The following is a 12,995-nucleotide window of genomic DNA, read 5'->3' on the forward strand; positions in this document are numbered from 1 at the left end:
TATAATCCTGGCAGAGTGGAAATTGGTTCAACCACATTAACAAGCAATTTGGAATATCAAAGAAAATTGAAGACATGCATACCTTTTAACCCAGTGATTCTCCTACTAGATATACACTATTCACACATGTATACAAAGAGAAGCTTACCAAAATGCTCATAGCAGCATTGGTTTTAACAGAAAAAGAAATAAAAGAAGAAAATTAAATGTCTGTTAGTGGGAGTCTAGATAAACATTTATTTGTTCATATAACAAAAAAGACTATACAGTAGTTAAAATGAAAAACTTAAAACTAAATGTATGAACATGAGTGAATCTTAGAAACAATATTGAAAAGCAAGCTGCTAAAGAATATATAGTGTAATAGCATTTCTATATTTTTTTAATATGCAAAATAACACTAGTACATATATTTATGGAATTCATGTATATGCAGTAGAAATATAAAGCATTCCAAAGAGTGAGATCAAATTCAGAGGTGTGAAATAAGAGAGAGTTCATGGGAGGCTTCCATCGTATATGTGATGATTTATTTCTTGTGCTTGGTGTTGGCTGCATGGATGCTTGTTTTATTCTCTCAATGATGCTTGTTTTATTCTCTCAATGCTTTTTTCTCTCCAAATTTATTTATCACTGAAAAAAGAAACTTGATCTTGCCATGTATATCTCATCCCACCTGCCTATGAAAGTAGTCAGTTATTATTACCTACTCACTCCACAGGCCAGAGAATCTTCCAAACCTTAATTATTTTCCCTGTTTATTTAAAGTTTTTTCTCTCTCTTTATATAAAATTAACCATAGTTGTTAGATATTTTTTAAGGCATGAGCTCTGTTCTTTTTTTAATTCGATCATACTATCTCTGTGACTTTTACATTATTAAATAAATTTAGATATGTTTGATATATTTTTCTCTACTCAGTCTCTACTCAGTCTTATTTTGGAATTGATTTAAGTAGAAAAATAAAGGGGCATTTACTGAAAAGAATTTAGAGGATTTATACCTTTTGTTAAAAAATTGAGAACACTTGCTCACTGGAATTCTAGGTGGTGATCTAGCAGAGCAATCTGGTAGGGCTGCTCCATTGGAGAAAGTGGGCTATGACATAGAAGGAGAAACAAACGAGGCATCCAGGCTTTGGAATCTAATAGAATGGAAGGGAAGAAACAAAAGGAGGAAGCAAGATGGGAGAACGCTGTGGATTGTGTGAAATGGTCCTCCCTCACAACCCCTCAAACAGTAGATTCTAATAGAATTTTTAAAAGAGTTGTTATGGACTGAATGTTTGTGTCTTCCAAAATTTAAATGTTGAAATCCTAAGCCCCAATGTGATGGTATTAGGAAGTGGGGGCTTTGGGAGGTAATTAGGTCATGAGGGGGGAGCCCTCATGAATGAGATTAGTGCCTCTACAAGATGACACAGTAGACCTTGCTCCCTCTTTGCTCTCTATCATGTGAGGATATAATAAGACAACCATTTGCAAACCAGGAAGCAGTCCCTCACCAGACACTGGATCTGCTAGCACCTTGAACTTGGACTTCCCAGCCTCCAGAACTGTGAGAAATAAATTGTTGTTTAAGCCAGCCAGTCTATAGTATTCTGTTGTAGCAGCCTGAACTAAGACGAGTGAATTCTCCTCAAGAGTGAACATATTCATTCTTTCAGTCATTCATTTATGTGAAATTAGTGAACATCTACTATGTGCCCAGCATTGTAGGACGTGCTAGAAATACAGAAATAATTATTTGCCCTTTGAGTATTTAGTGGGAAAGGCATACAATTACAATCATTGTGGAAAAGACTGTATGTTACGTGATATAGTAATATAGGCCATCCACATGCCTCTAGGTGAGGTGCTGAGGAAAGAGGCCCTCATCTGGAGATGGGAAACTTTATTTTCAGGTTGTATATCTTTTATATATTGCCTATTTATCAGTTTCCCTCTTTTATAAATGAGGATAATTTCCGTATCCACCTTACAGAATATTATGAGAGTTTAATTACATAATTCAGGTAAAGTGATTAGTGAGTTGTCAATAAACATTAGATTTTTTAAAAAAATTTAATAAGTGGACTATATATTTTAGTGGTTAGGAGTTTGGTGTTTTTTTTTGTTTGTTTGTTTTGTTTTTTTTTTTGTACGCGGGCCTCTCACTGCTGTGGCCTGTCCCATTGCGGAGCACAGGCTCTGGACGCGCAGGCTCAGCGGCCATGGCTCATGGGCCCAGCTGCTCCGCGGCATGTGGGAGCTTCCCGGACCGGGGTATGAACCCGTGTCCCCTGCATCGGCAGGCGGACTCTCAACCACTGCGCCACCAGGGAAGCCCAGGAGTTTGGTTTTTTGAGTTGAACAGATTAGTTTTGAATATCAGCTTTGCCATTTACTATCTGTGTGTCCTCAGGATATACCTTAATCTTTAAGTATACCTTCACTTATAAGATGAGAATTATGACTGTTCCTTTTTTGGTTTGCTGAGATGATACAATTTTAAAATGCATGTAAAGTGCTTATTAAAGTGCCAATCTATTTTTCAGTGCTTAATGAATGCTAGCTATTTTAAAATAAAGGATCAAAGATACCACCAAAGCCTTCATAAGCATATAAAATGGTACACATATGTATCATATTACAGAACAGACTTGGCCAGGTATCTTAGAGGTAGAGCCTAAGACAGGGATTCTTTTTTTTTTTTTTAACTCAAATTAATTTAAAATTCAACAAATCAACCAAATTAATTAAAAACTCAACACAAACTCTTCATTATCATTTAGGTATCTAAATGTACTACTTCATCAAATCATCCTTTTTTTTTTTTCATCGAATCATTCTGGATTATAAACATGACAGTAATAGTTTATACATATGAGTTTCTTTCACATCAAGATGTAAAATGTTTAGCTCATTAATCTTATACCACTGTGAGGAAAATTGAAAAAATGATGACAGCCTCATCAGTAAGTATAAACACACTAGAATATTATTTTCTAAACTGGGTCACAGGTCTTTGGTCAAAGACCGAGTTCAAGTTGTTTGTCTTCCTGCAAGGACATTGAAAGCATCTCGAGTAATCCTTATAATGTGGACTTCTTCAGCCTAGGGATGTCGACAGGTAAAGATGATACATTAATACCCATTTTATATTGGATTAGTCCATCTCAGGTCCCATTCTGAGATTCTTTCCTCCCCGTATTGCTTGGAGGTTTTTTCCCAGTGGTGGTGTCTACTGCAACAAAGCTGTAGCTCTACCATCTTCATTCATTCACTCAGCCCTTCATTCATTCACATATTCATTGATTTTTTTAATATTTATAATTATTTTTAACATCTTTATTGGAGTATAATTGCTTTACAATGGTGTGTTAGTTTCTGCTTTATAACAGAGTGAATCAGGTATACATATACATATATCCCCATATCTCTTCCCTCTTTTGTCTCCCTCCCTCCCACCCTCCCTATCCCACCCCTCTAGGTGGTCACAAAGCACAGAGCTGATCTCCCAAGACAGGGATTCTTGTTCCAGTGATTTATTGAGGAAGTCCCCTCAGGAGAGGAGAGGGAGGGAAACAGGATAAGGGAGTGGAACAAACTAATGAATAATGTAGTCCTAGTTAGACACTAGCTTCAATCTGATCCCTTGGGAGAAATTTCAAAGCACAAATTGCACCACAGAGTTAGTTCCACTTTATGGCAAGTGGACCAGCCACTGTACTGCTGTGTCAGTCTGTCACTGATCGACTTCTTGAGGGAAGGGAGGGGGGAGTCAGCCTTCTAGGAAAGAAGTTCCTTGTTGGAACTTCTGGAAAAGGGACAATGGTGAATTATTATTAGTCAACAATCCAGCAACAAGGTGATGGATACAAATGGATAAAGGCAAATTTAGTGGGACACCAACAGCATGCACTACACAGCAGAGGGGAAAAGATAGGTTAAAGGTCTAGATGTACTATTGTTAATGAAATAGTTTAAAGTTTAGCTTCCTGGAAGTCAAAGAAAATAGGGTTTTAAAGTTTTTCTGGATTTATAAAAGTAATATGATGTCTCCTGTTTGGCTCTCTGGAGCCATTCTGCATCTTTCTTGCTTTGGGCTGTATCTCCTGGAAGCTGGAATGTGTAAACTGCATCAAATGTTCTTTTGATATTTGGCTTTTGATGGGGTCAGGCCCATAGGACTACTGGAAGGAGAAAATGAGCAAGGAGAGCTCCATGCCTGTGGGGTTTATGTGAGCTGGCTGTGTGCCTGCACTGGTCACAGAACCTTCAGGGAGCCCACTCTCGTTTTGTCTTTTTAGGTAGAAGAGTGGTAATAATGCTTTCTGTTGCTGTCTTTACACTAGAACACACATACTGCCTACATCACTGTAAAGAGTTTCCTGGGAATTCTTTGGCGGTTCAGTGGTTCCTACTCCATGTTTTCATTGCCGAGGGGGGAAAAAAAGAGTTTCCTTCTTAAACTTTCTTCAAAGTACTAAAATTAAGTTTGCTACTTGTTTCCTGACTAATATACGTGGTATATCATTTAATTACAGAAATGACTATCTTCCTTACACTAAATTCTAGACACAACTTATTACCTGAATATATTCTGACTTAAAATACATTGAATATAATAGACTGAATATGTAGCCATTTTTCTGGAGACCTTTCATAGTGTTGAACTAATACTGAATTGTAATTCATCAAAGTTATTACTATAGAAAATTAAAATAATATATCCCAGGAAATTGGTACATTCACCTAGCCTTATTACATACGCCTATATGCAAATGAAATCAGCCTGAAGACTTTGGCTTTCCCAGCAAATCAATCAAATTCCAAGTCAGTTAATTCTTCCTTTAAAGTACACATGGTTACCAAAAATTTTCAAACATCTAGTGTTTTAAAATCTAAGGATATATGTACAATGTCTCTTCCCCAAAAATATTAAGCCATACTGACAGAAATTAAATTCCTAGATAAATGAAGAATTATACCATGTTCATGGATTGGAGGACTAAATATTATAAAGATTTAAACAAAAATTAATTTAAAAATTGAGTGCAATCCTAATTAAATTTTCCATGGATTTTTGTAGAAATATATACTGAAATGCAAATAACCAAGGCAACCTTGAAGAGAAACAAATAGGGGCGACCTGTTCTATTCAATGTCAAAATAATTTTGAGGGGCTTCCCTGGTGGCGCGGTGGTTGAGAGTCCGCATGCCGATGCAGGGGACACGGGTTCGTGCCCCGGTCCGGGAAGATCCCACATGCCGCGGAGCAGCTGGGCCCGTGAGCCATGGCCGCTGAGCCTGCGCGTCCGGAGCCTGTGCTCCACAACGGGGGAGGCCACAACAGTGAGAGGCCCGCATACCACACACACACAATAATAATAATAATAATAATATTATTATTATTATTTTGAATTTCTAATTCGATGTCAAAAGAGCTACAACAAAAAAGTGCGGTATCGGTGCAAGGACGGATGAATAGACTAATGGATCAGAATACAGTGTGCAGAAACAGACCTGAATGAATATGAATACTTGATTTATGTCTAATGTGGCACTGCATAACAGTGGCAAAAGGGCAGTCTTCAATAAATAGTGTTCTGTTAGTTGTATACCCATACGGAAAAAACAAAGCTCAACTACCATCTCACACAACAAATAAAAGTCAATTCTAGAGGGGTATAGAACAAAATGTGAAATGTAAAAGAAGAAAGTATCTAGAAGATAACAAAGAAAATATCTTTATAACTGTGGGATAGACAAAGATTTCTGAAAACATAAAATATGCTGACCATCAGGGAAAAGATTGACAAAATTGGACTAGCCCAAATTAAGAATTTCTCTTTATCAAAAGACACCATCAAGAGAGCAAAAAGTAAGTTACAGAGGGAGAGAAGATACAACCAACAGAAGAGTGATATTCAAAATATAGACAGAGGTTCTAAAAATCAGTAAGAAAAAGACAAGGTGATAGTAACATGGCAAAAGACTTGAAAAGTCACATGAAAAGGTGCTCAACATCATTAGATATCAGGGAAATGGAAGGTAAAAACATAACTTCCGTAGTTGTGTAATGGTATGCCAGGAGAACGGTAAAAGCGAAAACAAAAACCAAAAAAGTCAAGAGTTGGTGAGAATATGTAGCAATGAGCTACTATAAATTGCTGGGGAGCAGAGTGTAAGTTGCTATTGCACTTTGGAAAGCTGTTTATCAGTATTTACTCAAGTTAATCATAAACATACTTCATAATCCCACAATTTAACTGCTATCTTTTATACCCAGAAGAAATGCACACATGTGCACCAAATGAAAATTTCAGTAATATTCACTGCAGCATTATTGCTAATAGTCCCAAACTGGCAATAACCAAAATGTTCATCAACAATAAAATATTTAAATAAGTATACATACATGGTAATACTATTCAGCAATGAAAATTTTAAAAACACTGTTACACACACAAAAAACAGGTAAGTTGAGTGAAAGAAGGCAGAAACATCATGCTAATATTGTTTGATTCCATTTGCATAAACTTTAAACTGGCAAAGAACTTATCCATGGTATTGTAAACCCTAAGATTGGTTACCTTTAGGAAGAAGGAAGGGATTAATAATTGGGAAGGTGTCCAAGATGGAGAGTGGTGTTTCTGGGCTGCTGGTAATGTTCTATTTCTTGCATCTGTCATGGTTACACAAGTGTATTTACTTTACAATAATTATTAAACTGTACACTTTTCCACTTATCTGTTAGTATGTTATACATCAATAGATTTTTTTAAATTATACAGACTCAAACAGAGGATTTTTAAAAATTATACAGACTCAAACAACAAGTTGTAGTGGTCAATTTTAAAGCTTTTGTGGTAGCAACTTGGACTAGAAAGTCTCTCTAGAAAATCTAATCATTTTGACAATGTTCCTGCTTAGTGATGTGTATATATTTGTGGGTTATCCAATATATTATTTATGTGTTATACAATATAGTTTCTATATTACTTTAATGTGTCTGCTCATAAGTAAAAGAGAAAAGGAAAGGAAATGGATATTGTGGAGCATATACACTATGTAAGGCACAATGACAGGTGCTTTATACTTTTAAAAAAAAATCCTCAGAATACCATGGTAGTTATTATTGTCCACATTTTTCAGGTTAAGAAGTTGAGATTCATAAATGCTAAGTAACCTGCCTAAGGTCATATATCTGAAGGCTATATATCCAGGGACATAGCTAATAAATGTCAGAGTCTGACTTCATATCAGATTGTTTAACTCCATAGATTGTATACACTGGACATGGGAAAGATCTGAAATTCACTGTCTGGCTTTACTGTCAAAAGCCCTGAACTTATGCCATAATGCCATCATTTACTCCTGTAGAACCCTGGAGCAAGATACTTGACCATTCTGAGCCTGGGTTTCCTTATTTCTAAAATAGAAAACTGGAGATGTTGGCGCTCCCCCCAGATCCTCTTGACCATCCAGAACACCCATCCCCTATCTGCTATGAGTATTGATTGACAATGACCCCCTTCTCCAGAGAACTGCCCCCAGAGTATTGGTCATACAGGAACCTCCACCTGTCCCCGGAGATCTTGACCAATGCCTGACGGGTACAATAGGTCAACCTCTTGCAACAACGGGGTCCAACTCTGTGGAGCAGTTTGTGCTCAAAGCTTTTCAGTGGGAATAGACTGAAGCTTAATGACATGAACCTCCATTGAAACCGCCTTCTTGCTTAGTTTGTATTTCCCATTCTGTCCCACTTCCCTCATGCCCCCTTCTCCTGAGGGCACTTTTTCTTTTTTTTTTTTTTTTTTTAACATCTTTATTGGAGTATAATTGCTTTACAATGGTATGTTAGTTTCTGCTTTATAACAAAGTGAATCAGTTATACATATGTTCCCATATCTCTTCCCTCTGAGGGTACTTTTTCAATAAATCATTTGAAAAGAATCACCATCTCAGTCTTTGCTTTTAGATGACTTAAGATAAAAATATCCACTAAAATAGTATGAGAATAAAGTGAAATAAATATATAAGAACTATTTTAACTGTAGAGTACTATAAAAGTTCTATATGAATATTATGCAGAATTATAAAACAAGTCAAGTTCATTACTTTTATACCTTTTCCCTTGAGTATTAAAATCTATCACCTTTTAGACTTAGTATACTTGCATTCTCTCTTCTCTCTCACATATCAAAACAAAAAATTAGTTTATGCTTTTACTCCTTGGGGCTTTGGCTAATTAATCAAAGTGTTTCAGTCTTAGGGTCATGAGGTATTCAAGAGAATGAAAAGAAAAGATGGGTTTGGTTGGCTTCTCTTGGTCATAGTGCTTTAGTCTGGGTGAATATATTTTGCTTATGTAGAGGTATTCACAGTTTTTGCTCAAGTATCTCCTAAAATAATTTTTAAAAATTATATTTTTAGTTGTTAACTACAGTTTTATATTGAAGGCTTAATAGTTAAACATGATCATAAGTTCTAGAAAATTGTATATTGCATTTGTGTGTTAAATATTTTTCATCAAAACATTAGAGCAGCAAACTAAACTTATTTAATTTAGAGGAAAAATATCTGGTTCTTAATTGTGAAACCAATAATCTAAATAGGCTTTTCTGTGAGGGGAAAAAAAAAACCCTGATTTTTTTCAATCACAATAAACATATAAATATGCATTCCCACTATCACTTCACTTCTGAATTCTAAGATATATAAGTAATACATGATTTGGGGGAGATAGATAAAGTTGCAAGATCCTAGCCATCAGACTTTTCCCTAGATAAGAAAGGGCACTTTTCTCTCCAATGTTTTTGCTGATGCTTTTCTAGCTTTACCATCTTGTGATTCTCCCAGTGTCACTTCTCAAATTTTCTTTGTTTGGCACCCCAGAAACGCCTTGGGATAACACACCATACTGATTTCAGATGAGTGAGGGGAAGACAGAGGGGTCTGTGAAGAGAGATATGGAAAAGAAGTGGTAGGTCCCAGGAGACACTCTAACAGATTAGTTTTAAGAAAGACTAAGTATGAACTTTGAGGATCTGGAAAATGGACCTCTGAAAATATTCCTACCTGGGTAACCTCTGGAAAGCCTTCTTATGTCTGCAGGGCTATGCATTTCACCACCTTAGCCTCTAGGTCACCCCACATGCAGCCAGATGCTTAGAGATAAGCGACCTCCCCAAACTCTACCCAGGATTTCTCCCAGGCAGAGTTCATAGCTGAGAAAATGTGTTACTCTTTGTTTCCCCTTGTTATTTATTACTCTTTAGTGGCATGTAACTGAACTTCAGCACAACTTCAGTGCAAAACAGGAATGAATGATAAGAATGCATTGGGGACGTGTATATGTATGGCTGAGTGGCTTTGCTGTGCATCTGAAACTATCAACATTGTTAATCGGCTATATGCCAATATAAAATAAAAAGTTAAAAATAAATAAATAAATAAATGACTACTTGGAAAAAAAAAAAGAATGCATGGGGTCTCATGGTGCCCAAGAGCCGTCATGCAGCCGGGCCTCAGGAACATAGTGGAATCAGGAAATGGAATACTAGCAGTCTTTCTTCTGTCTTTCATCTCTGCTCTTCTCTGCATGTCTGATTCATAATTCTTTCTCTAAACCCTTTCTCTGCTTTTCTGATCTATAAGGTAGAGTAATATGGCTGCTGCAAATGCCTTAGTATAAATTTCATCTGTCTTCCAGAGAAAGACTGAATCTAATTCTCCAAAGAAAGGAATCTTATAGGGGAAGAGGGTATCATGCACCCAATCCTGATCCCTGGAACTATGCCCCCATGATTCATGTAAAATCATAGGGTTGAATCAGATTTGAGATGAGGCTTCTGAACAGATAAAACATTCAGCGTATACCCAATTCCTTCCTAGGTTGGACAGAGAACCTAGCCACAAACACTTAGGACAATTTTCAGTTCTAAGTCGAGCCAATGTATTTCCTGTCTTAGGAATATTTTCACATTAGTCTATCCATAAAGGGACTAAATGCTGTATTCTGAGACTTAAGAACTTCATACAGTAGAAGGGGTGTTATTTGGGGATTGCAAATGGGAAAGGAGTGAGACCATCTGCCCATGAAATCACATCATACTTACTTCTAAGATGGTAAGTCCATTGTGGAGAGGAGACTAATTTGAAGTGATATGAGAGAAAAGATATAATTGTTAAATCTGCATACCCTTAATGAGGTGTGGTTGTTTTCCTTGCACCATGCTTCTATCCTAGTGGCTTTCAATCCTGAGTAGCAGATGTTCTCAGTGCCCACCCATATCTTCTCCAAACCTTTTCCATTTTCATGAACAACAGCTACCTGCGTGTTTTCACCTGCATCTCTGTTGGAGTGATGTTCTCAGACTTCCCTCGCCTTTGCCTCAGTACAGAGAGAGCCGAAGGGGCCTAGGAATTTGCGTTGCCACCAGTGACTACTGGGTAAAATACTCAGCTCTCTGGTCCCTGATGGGGACATCTTGGAGGTGTGACTTATAAGTCTGCAGAGGTCCCCTGCAGGACTGAACCAAGTTACCACCCTTGGGTCTTTGCTCGACACCAGTCTCTTGCCTGGCTTCCTTCCCTTCCCTGTCACTTGACATAATTTTCTGTGGTTTTTCCTTGGAACATTCTTTAATAAATCACTTTTATACGAATCTTCATCTCAGGCTCTACAGCTAGGCACCCCAACCTTAGATACTGCCTATCCATTAGAATTACCTGGGAAGTTGCTAATAGAAATTCTTCACTTAGGCCATGAGTGAGAGAAACAGAAACTACAGAATTAAATCAAAAACTTTACTTTTTAATAAATATATAATTTGGTCTTATGTGATGTGTTGTGTGTGTGTGTGTGTGTGTGTGTGTGTGTGTGTGTGTGCATCCACATGTGTGAGAGACAGATTGACAGAGAGACTGAGAGATATAGATACAGAAAGAGACATTCTTTCATGATATTTAGAATAACTACTGACCTTGAATTAGAAAAAGTATATATATTGTAGGTACCCGTCAGGATTTGAAAGAGAACCAGAAGGAGATACATATATATGTATCTTTACGTGTGTATGTGTATATTAAGAGATTTGTATAAAGAACTGGCTCACACTGATGAGTCTGAAATCAGTAGGGCAAACTGGCTGGCTTGAAACAGGCAGGAACTGACCCTACAGTCATGAAGTAGAATTCTTTCTTCTCCAGGAAACCTCAGCCTTTGCTCCTAAGGCCTTCAGCTGATTGGATGAGGCCCATCCACGTTACCAAGGGTAATCCCCTCAAAGTCAATTGATTGTAGATGTTACCACATCTACAAACTACCTTCACAGCGTGACCTGGACTAGTGTGTGGTTAAATAACTGGGTATTGTAGCCTAGTCAGGTTGACACAAAAGGCTACTCATCATATTGCAGGACTAATAAAGTAAGAAGAAAAAAATTTGTTTTGTTGTGTCAAAATAGTACCAAAATGTGGCATTCTCAGAAACCACTCGGCATTTACGCAGTACAATAAGTTTGCATAGTGTTAAACTGGTGATATTAACTTCTTATAAAAGGCAGTGACTCAAAAAAATCAACTCTCTCTATACTGTATATCTATATATAGATACATTCATATTTTTAAATAATCTGCTCACATCTTTGAAAATTAGAAAAGAAGTTAATGCTTCTATTTGTAGCTAAGACACATTAAGAGGGCATTTCTTTCCAGTCTGGTTTGTATAATATTAACAACTGCCAGTGATCGCCCAACAATACCCATCTACAAAGGCACTAGAGTATTGAGAGTGAGGGAGGAACCAAGCCTTGGCCTAAGAGGGAGCTGGCAAGATTACAAGAAGTGGTAGTGATACCAGGATTGGGTGTAGGACCGTAGGCCCTAGGGAAGATGTAGTAAGATCAAAATCGAGCCAAGTGGAGTATAACCGGTTCAGTCCAGTGGAGGCCATGTGGCAGAATAGGAAAGGTTCAATACAAGAAGCAGGTCAGTAGCCACAGGCACGCAGGAGTATCTTGGCATGTAAAAGGAACTAAGATGTTTGTCCTAGTCACTAGCTATCAAACAGTAGCATGGAAGTCCCACGTGGGTTAGATCATTTAGAATTGCTGATGGCATTATTACCCTTTATAAATATTTGGCCTCCCTCTGATTTTGAACATGTGGGAGGATCACATACCTGTGCCCCCTTGAAATAAGGTGTGGCCAAATGAGGAGTTCCAGTCAAATGTAGTCATTTGTGAGTGCCACTTCCGGGCAGACGCATTTGATTGCTGGAACTCGGCTCTCCAGGGCTCTCCTCTCCTGCTGGGTGACTGTGAAATGCTGATATGGGTGCTTCTGAGTGATTGAAGCAGGCTGGAATGCTGAGCCAGCACACGGAGGATGACTGCCCTGGAGGGTGGCCCAAGCCTGCAGAGAACATCAAGCTGTGGTAAGTTACTGAGATCTTTACATTTTTACTGCAGCATAGCTTATAACCTGAATGTGACATGGAAACAGGCATAGAGCATATTCAATTAAAAACCTTCGCACTTACCAAGACTCTTCAGGCAGAGTCAGTCTCTGCCTCTGTCTCTGTCTCTCTCTCCCCCTCCCCTATCCACCCCTCCCCCGCATATACTTTTTTCACTCTTTTTATTTTTGGTATTGAGTGTGCTATAGAAACAACTGGGATGGGCAAGGATGGGAGCATCTTATAGTCATTTTTTTCTTTTTTCTTTTGCGGTATGCGGGCCTCTCACTGTTGTGGCCTCTCCCGTTGCGGAGCACAGGCTCTGGACGCGCAGGCTCAGCGGCCATGGCTCACGGGCCAAGCCGCTCCGCGGCATGTGGGATCTTCCCGGACCGGGCCACGAACCCATGTGCCCTGCATCGGCAGGCGGACTCTCAACCACTGCGCCACCAGGGAAGCCCTTATAGTCATTTTTTGAATGAAGAAAAGGAACCATCACAATCAGGTGTCAACTTTTGAAAACCAACAGAGGGCATGAAGTCACA

The sequence above is a fragment of the Leucopleurus acutus genome, assembly GCF_964270905.1.
Source record: "Leucopleurus acutus genome assembly, chromosome: 4".
NCBI lineage: Eukaryota > Metazoa > Chordata > Mammalia > Artiodactyla > Delphinidae > Leucopleurus > Leucopleurus acutus.